At 43.8% G+C, this 9,980-nt stretch overlaps 1 pseudogene; it reads left to right on the top strand.

Annotated features, from left to right (window-relative positions):
* The first annotated feature begins 2,040 nt into the window (after positions 1–2,040).
* LOC127209638 (60S ribosomal protein L17-like) lies at positions 2,041–9,490 on the top strand (annotated as a pseudogene).
* Positions 9,491–9,980: the final 490 nt, after the last annotated feature.

The following is a 9,980-nucleotide window of genomic DNA, read 5'->3' as shown; positions in this document are numbered from 1 at the left end:
CTGGGGAAAGACACTGCCCGGGACCTCCTTCTGGCCACTACTTTCTCCATGCCTCCTCAAGTTCCCAGAACCCCTCAAAATGGTGACACAAGCTAAAGACCTAGACTGCATCACATGAGCCTGAAGGGAACATTTCATATGCAAACCATAACACTGCCCATCTTGGTTACTCCTCATGAAAGTTCCCTTGTGTTCCAGCTCTTTCTCCATGCTTGTCCCTTCCTTCACTCACTACATGTCACAGTAGTATCCAGTAAAGATCCAAGAGCTTAGTCAGCCACGGTTCACACTGTTTCTCCTCTGAGAACATAAGATGGCAAGACAGCTATGGCGTTGGAACCAGAAGATGCTTGGCTGTGAAGATTGTCCAAAAGGAAGGAAGAAAGTGAGCAGAGTATAAACTCTGTACTACTCCCTAAAATAGAATGAGGTGCAAGCTCCAACTATGACTTGCACTGTTAAAGGGTAGGTGGTAGCTATAACAAACAGGGTACACTGAGTCAACAACTCAATACCAAGACATCATAGCATTTGGTTTACCTCATAGGTCCGTACTCGGTAGAGAAGCTGCTCTCATTGCTATTAGTAGGGCTACAGTCACCCTCTGCAGGACAGCTATGAGTGGAGAGATAAAGAAAAGCTGCAGCTTTGGCATCTGTGACCAGTAGTTCACTCTTTCCTGCGTCTCTGATCATCTATAATTCTCAGCACATTTCATCACCTGTGCTTCTACTTAGAGGCCCCCCTCCTCCTACCACTGACTGAAGAATATCTTTCTCCTCAGCCTAATTTTCAGTTCAAGCGCTGGGTAAAATCATTAAAAATCTTTCCTGTAGTGAAAAGACCTTCTTATAGCAACCTAACTCATAGGTAGCTGCCCCACACATAGGTAGACTAGCCTTAGATTGGTGTCTACAGTTGTCCAGGGGCTGTACAGGGCAGTCTACATTATTTCTGAGAGCAGGCATTTGCAAGCTAGGATTTCAACTTAAGGGGAATGCTGGGAGCCTGGCTAGTAGGGATCCCTGCTAAAACAAGCACGCCTTCAAATACCCAAGATGAAAGTGATTGGTGGGTGCACACACCCATGCAGTGAAATGTGGCTACTCAGGGTCATGGAATCCCTGCGAGAGGTCCAAGTACTTATAACCACAGACAGATTTAGAGATGGGGTTAAGCTAACACAGCATAAGAAAGTCAAGTCTCTCACTGTTTAGGTCAAACTCCTAATGTGTTATTTGTTGTTGAGCTTTGCCTTTCTAAAGTAAGAAAAATGCTGCCCACTCCTTCTCATGCTCTTTATAATAAAGCATGCGGTTGTGGCTTTTACTGTGGCAGGGAGAGGACGCAGACTACATGAAATAGTAAACCGCGGCTTGATTGTCTCTTGACAATCTATATTCCAGAGAGGCTGAAGTTTATTTATGTAAGTATTGATGAAAGGCTAAATTTTCATTATACACAAACCAATTTAAAATGTTCTGAAAGTGGGGGGAAAAAAGGTAAGTCATCTCTGCTTGCTCAATTACATAGTTTTCAGCAATATCTGAATGCTTCGTGTAAACTCCCCTGGCACATAATTGTTTTTATATTACCTATGGGCAGAATTTTCCTTGGGAATCTGGGGTACACAATTAATGCTAAAATTTGACTGGCTTTTATCTGTATCAGACAATATTCTCAGTCAAAAATACCTTACTGGTGAGCAGACTCAAAGTTGATATTGCAAGGACCTGATTTTGCAAAGCCCTGGCTCCTGGGCGCTGTGCTCACGGCTCCCTTGCAGCTGAGCTATTTGGCTTTTCTGCACTCTCGGCCCCTGACAGTTCCCAGGACAGGAGAAGCTAGGGTCTTCAAAGACACTCACTGCTCACTTGCCCCAAAGCCTGTGCCTAGTCTCCTGATGTCTTCCTTTCTGAAACTCAGGTTTAAAAACAGCCCCCGGAAAATCAGCTGTGTGTCATGCATGGGCAGGCCACTCAACCTACCTGGATCTAATTTCTGTCTTTGATAGTGAAGAGCCTTACCAAGACATTCGCGATGCACCCCGCTTCCCCCCTCACCCCCCGGAGCCCTGTAATTGTGCAGTCAGAAGAACAGTGAGGAAGCACAGCGTCTCAAGCATCACCAATATTGCCAAAGTCCCCACGAGCAAATCAAAGGTCAGCAAACTACAACCCCGAGGCTGAGTGTAGCTGACAGTCCATTTTATATAAGTCATATGGGCAAAGACTGGTTTTTACTTTGAAAAGTTGTTTAAAAGAGAAAATGCAACAAAGACCATATGTGGCCTGCAAAGCCTCAAGTATTTCCTTGGCTTTTTGGAGGGGAGTTTGCCAATCCCTGAACTATTTTGTCATCCAGAGCCAGGGAGATGAAACAGTCTTTGGCTCACTGTCACTTGTGCAGGCTGAAAGGAAGCAGATTCTGTGACCTCTTCTTGAGATATTAGAAAAAAAAATATTTACCAACTTGATAACTGTATATTGAGTAACAGAATCTGGGCTCATGGGCTTCAGAAAGCAAGCTACATACCTAGCCGTACATCAGGATGAACCAGTCTCTCTCTCTATTTTAAAAATATTTTTTTATTATTATGTATACAGTGCTCTGTCTGCATGTACACCTGCAGTCCAGAAGAGGGCATCAGATCCCATGACAGATGGTTGTGAGCCACCATGTGGTTGCTGGGAATTGAACTCAGGACCTCTGGAAGAGCAGACAATGCTCTTAACCACTGAGCCATCTCTCCAGCCCCTGAACCAGTCTCTTATGGCTTCTGATAACCCACTGATACTGTACCCATGACTCATCTCTTTTCTCAGTGCTCTAAAAGAAGAGGTAAGCGAGGACCTAAGACCTGAATGAGGAGGGAAACAGTCAGGAGGTACAGTAGCAATCGGCACCCATGCCTTTGCAACTGTCTGATAGTAATGCTCACCCCACAGCCCCAGGAAGTATGTAGCACTGATCTGAGTTCACTCTGCTGGAAGCACATAGGTGTCTATTTGCCTCACTAGATATCTTGCTGTGTGGACACAGAGGCAATGGAGAGATGTTGAAGAACGTGCCTATTCCAGCTACACGTACGGAAACTAGCCCACTGTGAGGCAATCCCAGACTATTCCCCATTTATACTTCCTGAACCCAGTAAGCAGTAGGCCACAGCTCATATGGATCTCCTGGATTTAGCACTAGCTAGAGCTTGTGCTAATGATGACCTAAGATTTGAGTGGCTCATTTACTGCTAACCCTTTTAAGAGTAAAATTGGGAAGAAAGCATACAGTACATGATTGCAGCATGCCATAGGTTACTTTCTCCAGTTTCTAGCCTTCCTTCTGTTATGAGCTGTGAGTCCATAGGCCAGTAAAGTGGTTATAACTCATAATTACAGATCCTCAGCTTACTTAAAGCTTTCTTATTGCTTTGATCCCACTTTGTACAAATAAAGAGGAAAAGAGGCTGTGCAGCATCTCTTTCAGTCCTGGCAACATTTAAATCAGCTGACTCCTGCCAATGATCCCTATCCATCAAAGCGTTGACTAGTGATCAAGTCTTGCCGCCTATGCAACCATGCCTACCTTCCCTCTGTGACTGAGACCTATTCCCTGGGACACCATCCTCAAAGGAAATCAAAGTCCCTTGGGCCGCAGAAGACACTCTAGATGCTTGCAACTTATTTCTTGGCTAATGTGGATGCTTGCTGAAGACGCTGCCTCTGGTTCCTGAGTTGGGTAATAAATAGATGTAGATAAATGACTTGTACATGATCGATATGGTCCCAATATTTCTTTATCCTTAAATTCATTTCTCTACATGATCCCAAGAGACCGCTGGCAGCATAGTTCAAGAATCGACTAACACGGCACCCACATTTCTATCAAACGCTCTGAGCTGTTCACCTGAACATATTGAACCCAGAATCCCTGGCAAGTGCACTCATCACAAAACATCCAACCCAATCTAAAATTATGTGTCTCCCTTCGGGGGTTAGAGTGCTTGGAATCTGTCCTCGCACACATTGCAGCTTTCTGATGTTGCAAATGAGCAAAGTCTTGTGGTTGCCTTTGCTGGGTAAACCCATTTCGCTCCAGCTCCTACTTTCTGTTTGCAACCATACCAGTATGCTGGGGTCAAATTCAGAGCACGGGTTAGGAGGAGCCTGGGCCAGGTAGAAGACTGGCTCTGTGGTGGGATGGTGTTGGGGGGTGCGGATCAAGTTGGCATGATTGAGGGAGCCTAAAGAATGAGTAGGCAATTGTTAATGGTGTGTTCCGGAGAAGCTCCCATGTGAGTCTGTAGAAGTAGCCCCTTTCTGTGTGTATAAGCCCCGCTGGAGCAGTCGGCAGCGGGGAGGGAGCAGAAAGGCAGAGGAGAGACCACACTTCTCTGTTTCTGGAGCTCTGCAGCTGTGGGACTTCCAGAACAACAACAGCAGATTCCCATACGCACAGGACCTGTCCCTCACACCTCAGACTGAAGGTATCAGCTGAGGTCTCGCATGGTGCCATTGTACAGGCATCCCAAGGTCTGCCCTGCAGGCAGTTTGCCACAGGATTTATTAGCTTCCATAAAGATGACCTATTTTCTTTATTAAAGCTAGTCTCTCCTCTGTCTGTCTGTCTGTCTGTCTATCATCTATTTATGTGCCATCACCACAATTTGACTCCACCAATTGACTCCCGCTGGTTGTCTCTGGGAGATGCTACACTTCACTTTGGACTGAACTGGACTTGCAACCACCCTGGAGCCAAACCTCCTGCAATTCCCCACGTCTTAGAAGGAAGTTCTAAAAGAATTTAACTGAGGAAGACTAGCCACCCTGAATGTGATAGGTACCGTCCCAAGGGCTGGGAGCCTGGACTGGTTACATTTTTTTAAATGGAGGATAGTGGCCTGAGGAACATCACTCTTTTCGATCTGTTTTGTGACTATGAACAGCCGCCTCACACTCCACACTGCCACATCTTCCCACCATGATAAACTGCATCCTCTCCTAAGCTGTGAGCCAAAATAAAAGTTTCATCCCTTAAGTTTCCTCTTACCAGATATTTGGTATTTGGTCACACCTCAAAGATAAGTGATCAGTATACCAAGTGAGTACGGCCCTGAGGTTAGGGCATCACAGACCTGTCAAGTTAAAAAGAACAGTCTCAGACAACGAATGCTCTTTCTGGTGTTGGGGCTTTCAAGAGTCCTGGAGGTTTAGAGGTCTGTCCCATGTGCCTTTTCATCTTTCCTAGTCCCATTCTTTGCAGTCAATGGCCCAATGCTTGTGTTAGAGGTGTGCTCTGTCTGAGTCCATGCAGCCTTGGAGTTCACTTCAGCAGTAGGAAGCATCCTGTTCTTCGTCTGCATTTTAGTCCCACTCAGTACACATGAGGAAGGAGAGACCTGAATAACACAGAGGTTAGCCTGGCTATCGAACCAAGCTTTATGGAAGAAGTTAACACTGTTGTTTGTCATTCTTTTCCCTCTTTAAATTATCTGAGTGGACTGGGGGAAAAAATCCCATCCCACTCCAAATACACACACACACACACACACACACACACACACACACACACACACAAAGAGAGACAGAGAGAGACAGAGACAGAGAGAGAGAGACAGAGAGACAGAGAGGGGGCATTACTTAATTGGGAAGTATCTTTGATAAGCTTCCTGTTTTGAACAGCCTCAGGTAGAGATTTATATTAATACAGAGTCACAGGAGCCTAGTCCACTTTAGGATGCTAACAAGATCTTATTTGCCTTCAGTTCAAGCACCTGGGCCAATCTTGTCAGGATCTCATTTCTTTGAGAGCCTGTGGCTTGCAATTTCCAGGGCCAGCAACCACTCAATTAGGATTTAATAAAGAACAGAACAGATCCTCACTCGTGACTACAGGAAGAAATTTGTTTTGTAGAATATTAAATGACTTGTAAAACTGTTTATAAACTAAAGACTAACCTTTCAGGAAAAAAAAATTCAAGTCATGATACAGGAATGGACCACATCAGATGGCGTTAGCCTGTGAGGTGCTTGCAATGATAAACTATAGCCTGGAACCATGAGATAAAATAAACCCTTTCTCCTCTGAGCTACTATATTTTTATGACATGAATAAAAAAATTTAAAGGCATGAATCACTAGGGAAATTTAAATAAAATGGCAAAGTAATACCACCTTACTCATTATTATGGCAATTATCACAAAGTAAATATAATTATAATTATGAAGCTACTTGGTGAATAAAAAAAAAAAAAAAAAACCCAAGTCTCAATCTTATGGAAAGAGAAACAGTGGAAAGGGAAAAAGGAGATGACTGAAAGAATGAATGTATGATTTAGGGGAATGAAAGAGTTATTATGAAATCCATAAATATGTAGTGTAAAGCTCTCTCTCTCAGCCTAAGCCTGGGAACGTGATCCAGACAAGCTTGGGAAAGTGACCCAGAAAGAATTGAAGGCCAGTTTCAGTTTCTGATATCAAGGTGGCCAACCGAGATAAACAATTTCAACTAAGGTAAACAATTCTCAGAAAAGTACCATCTGGAAATTCCCCAACACCCCTCCCTGCCAAGAATAGCCCCCAAGACCAACGACCCCTGCAATAGCCAATAACATTTAGACAAAGCACCCCTAGCGACCACCAGAGCCAATCCCAACATAGGGCACGCAGCCCCTCCTAACCTTTGCGGTTTTAGCCTTTAAGAGTGGCCTGTAACAGTGACTCGGGGAGCCTCCCTCCCGAGTGAGTGCTGAGGTCCCCTGACCTTGTGCTTTTGCATCGACACTGTGGTCCTCGAGTGGTCTCTCGCAACGACCCCCTACTCGAGTGGACTCTAGGGTCCAACAGTAGTATGCACCAATACAAAATTGAAAGAAGAAAGGAAAAAGAAGGAATGGGCAAGCTGATGGCTGAAGCTCACTGGCACTTTGATCGGCTTCCACAGAAACGTGTGGGCCGTACCCACTAACTTCCATTCATTTTAACTTCTCTGTTAACTTCCACTAAGTTTTCAGCTGGGTTATAACATGCATAACACATAATTTGCCATCTTAACCACGCTAAGAATGCAGTCTAGTACTGAGTGTGCTTACTCTGCCATTTTCTCTAGTGCCACCCTCATGTTCACGACTCTCTCATCTTATAAGCTGAAACTCTACACCCATGAAACATTACTTCCCGTTCTCCTCTCCCCCACGCCTTTTTCTGTTCTTGTGATCTAGACTACCCCAGGTTTCTCATGTGATTTACGCAATGCATATTTATCCTTTTTTTTTGGGGGGGGGAGGGTTGGCTTATTTAATTTAGTTCAGTGAGTTCAAGACTCGTGATGTTACAGCATATGTCACAATCTATTATTTTTGAGGGTCAGAGGTATCCAACTGTGCACATGCCACATTTGTCTTGCCTCTTCCTTCATCCTTACTTACTTGGACGCGGCTGTTTTTTCTATTGAGAATGGCGCTGTTATTAATCCTGAAGTACGAACGTCTCTTACTTTCAATCGTGTTGCATCTAAACTCAAAATAGTTACATGAGATGGTAACTGTTTCAGTTTTGGGGAATGTGCCACACTCTTTTCCACAGTACTGTGTCATTGTATGCTCTGATCAACGGTGAACAAGAGTTCCAACTCCTCTGTAACATCACTTATTTTCACTATACATGGTAGTTGTCATATTAATGAGAATAAGGTGGTGTCACATTGTAATTTTGATCTGCGTTTCCCTAATAATTCGTGTTTTTATTTCCTGTTGCTGTTATAAAATACCCTGGCGAAATCATCTTGAGGGGCAGGGTTGATTTCGGTGCACAGTTCCAGATCGCAGGTCATCATAGAAAGTAAATCACAGTAACAGAAACTGGTCACATTGCATCTATAATAAGGAACAGAGAGCAAAGAAGGTATGCATGTCAAGTCTCAACTCACTTCCTCCGCTTTTGTACAATTAGGTCTCCTTCCTAGGGAGTGGAGCCACCCTCAGTGGGCAGGTCCTCCCACCTCAAGTAATGTAATCAAGATAATGCCCATGAGACATGTCCAGAGGTCAACCTAGTTTAGACAGTCCCTCCTTGACACTGTCTTCCAAGGTGATTCTAGAGTGCATCACATCAACAATTAAAACTAATTACCATACCTAGTGATGCTGAGCTTCTTTTTGTATGCTTATTGTGTAATGAATATCTATACGTCTCCATGTTTTATTTGTATCCTTTGTCTCGTGTCTGGAGAACTTCCCACCACTAATTTTAGTTGACGTGTCTCTGAAGGCATCTGGCTGGCAGAAGATAAGTCACAGCAGAAATGGGCATAATGTAACCTCTACCTCACCAGCCTATGCAGCATAAGAAGGCACACTAAAAGGCAACTGGGCTCGGTTCTGAGTGAGGCAATCTGCACTGTTCACTACGGTCGTCTTAGGGCATTAGGTTCCCTGTGATTGGAGCTCTGCTTCATACCAGTTCCTGGTCCCAACCTTCCTTTCTTGCCATGTGCACAACTCCACCCAATAGATAATACCACCCAAAGCATGATTTGCTATCAACGTTCTCTTCAATGTGAGCTGCCCTCCAAGAAGACATCGTTGTCATATTCTCTGTGCATGTTTTTATGCTTTCATGGATGAACTTTTCCTACCCCAGTGCCATCCCTCATAGCACTTTCTCCATAAAAGGCCTAATACTCTGAGTAGCTATCCTCAGTGCAGCTTACCTGAGATATTAAAATAAATGCAGTAACATTTTCAAAGTGATTTTTAAAGACACCAGTCTAAATACATCGCTACCCCATTTATTTTTTCATTTTTTCTCATACAATATATTTTGAACACATTCCTTCCCCTCTTCCAACTCCTTCCAGAATTGCCTACCTTCCTACCTACCCAATTTCATGTTTTTTTTTTAATCTCTCTTAGAAAAACAAGTCTTCCTGTAAGTGGCCAGAGGTGACCTATGAAGATGGTTCACTACTCTCTTGACCCAGAAATCACTGCAAAAATCATGCAAATCAAGAGGTTCAAATTTTGTAATCACTTTAAGAATACCCTGGAAACTGCCAAGGCTGTCAAGGGTATGCGTATCTGAAAAGCCACCAAGTATCTGAGAGATGTCCCTTTAAAGAAGCAACCATTGTGGCAGTATAATGGTGGAGTTAGGAGGCCAAACAGGGGACCTGGATTCAGGATTGGTGGCCAAGATAAGAGTGCTGGGTTTTTTGCTGTACATGCTAAGAATGCAGAGAGTAATGCTGAGCTTAAGGGACTAAATGTAGATTCCCTGGTCTTTGATCATATCCAGGTGAACAAGCACCTAAGATGCGCTGACGAACTTACAGAGCCCATAGCCGGATTAACCTGCACATGAGCTCCCCCTGCCACATCGAGATGATCCTCACTGAAAAGGAGCAGACTGGTCCAAAACCAGAAGAAAAGGCTGCTCAGAAGAAAAAGATATTCCAGAAGAAACTGAAGAAACAAAAACTGATGGCACAGGAATAAATTCAGCATAAAATAAATGCAGATAAAAGTAAAGGTCTTCTGGTGGTCTTTATAAGCAGAATGTTTCAGAGATTGTCTATTAATCAGCCCTGATAGATTTTTTAAAAAACATTGGGAAAGACGTGTTTAAAAAACAAATCTAAAACAAAAACAAATTACCCCTCCCCCCCCCCACACACACACACACAATGAGGTCTGTTTGGTGTTGGCCAATGGTTCCTGAGCATGGGGCTTGCCCTGAAGTGTGGTTTATGGTCCTCCCCGCCGGAAGAGTGCCATTTAATCTCCTACCAGCTAGCTGACAGCAATTAGTGCTCACCAACTCATCTAACTGACCTAAGTAATGTTTCCAATCTCCTTTTCAAAACAGGCAATGTTCAAAACAGTATTTTTTTCCTGGATTCAAGTATGTCCTCTTGTTCCCAAGAAAGCACTAATTGTACCAAGCCATTCTCAGGTAGACACTTACCCTATTTGGGCCATCTCTTTC

The sequence above is a fragment of the Acomys russatus genome, chromosome 26 (assembly GCF_903995435.1).
Source record: "Acomys russatus chromosome 26, mAcoRus1.1, whole genome shotgun sequence".
Classification (NCBI taxonomy): Eukaryota; Metazoa; Chordata; class Mammalia; order Rodentia; family Muridae; genus Acomys; species Acomys russatus.
This window is presented reverse-complemented; position numbering and strand designations above follow the sequence as displayed.